This window comes from Saccostrea cucullata, unplaced genomic scaffold (genome assembly GCF_032062105.1).
Source record: "Saccostrea cucullata isolate Sc308-1 unplaced genomic scaffold, CSIRO_AGI_Scuc_v1 ctg326, whole genome shotgun sequence".
Taxonomy (NCBI): domain Eukaryota; kingdom Metazoa; phylum Mollusca; class Bivalvia; order Ostreida; family Ostreidae; genus Saccostrea; species Saccostrea cuccullata.
The window spans coordinates 576,592-577,500 of NW_026930161.1; positions in this window are offsets into that span (position 1 = coordinate 576,592).

The window sequence follows — 909 nt, forward strand, 5'->3', positions numbered from 1 at the left end:
TTTTTGACCTTATTCTTAAATTTGGGAAAAGTTGCTGCGTTCCTGTCATATGATATGTCACTGTAATTAAAAGTTATCAAAATAGATTTTTGTAATATTTAAAGAATTGGGGAAAACCAATTTATGTAACAACAACGAAAAAAAAATGACAAAACGGCCTTCAGGAGAATGAGATTTTTTTAATTTTATGTAAATACTTTTCTTTCATTTGAAATTTCTAAGATAAATTAACTAAAAAAAGGGAAAAAAAATGTTGTAGATCCTGGAAACATAAACATAATGTGGCAAAGAGTTCTATACGAAAAAAAAATGTGTGGGGAATTTTTGTGCAATCGCCATACAAATTATCTGGCATGTAAATGAGGGTTTCCTTTTATTAAAAAAATCTATACCTTAATTTTTTGTTTTTAATCGCGATTCTGAAAACATCGGTATCCTTTTTTTCAGTGGTTTTTTATAGCTCAGTACTAGATTTACCGCTTTTTGGAGATGATACAGCTGATTCAGTAATAGATACGCAAATTTGTTAAAGTTTTTATATATATTAATGATTTTTTTTGAACCCAGAAATGTGCCTGAGAAGTGTGAAGAGTTTCTGTGCACCGACAAAAAAAGCGCCAAAAAAAAAAAGGATCGTCGGGAGCCGAGAAGACTACATTTACCGCTTGCACGTTTGTTAAGTTTTTAAATATCATTGAATTCATTTAAAAAGAAAATGTGCTGGAGAAGTTTGCAGAGTTTCTGTGCACCGACAAAAAAAAAAATAAAAATCTGGGACCGTCGGGAGCCCGGTGTCGGCAAGACTAGATTTACCGCGTGCACGTTTGTTAAGTTTTTTTCGTTTGTCGTGTATTTATGTACGTTTGTTCTGCAAAGATGATCGTTGGTTTTGCATTCATATAAGTTTAT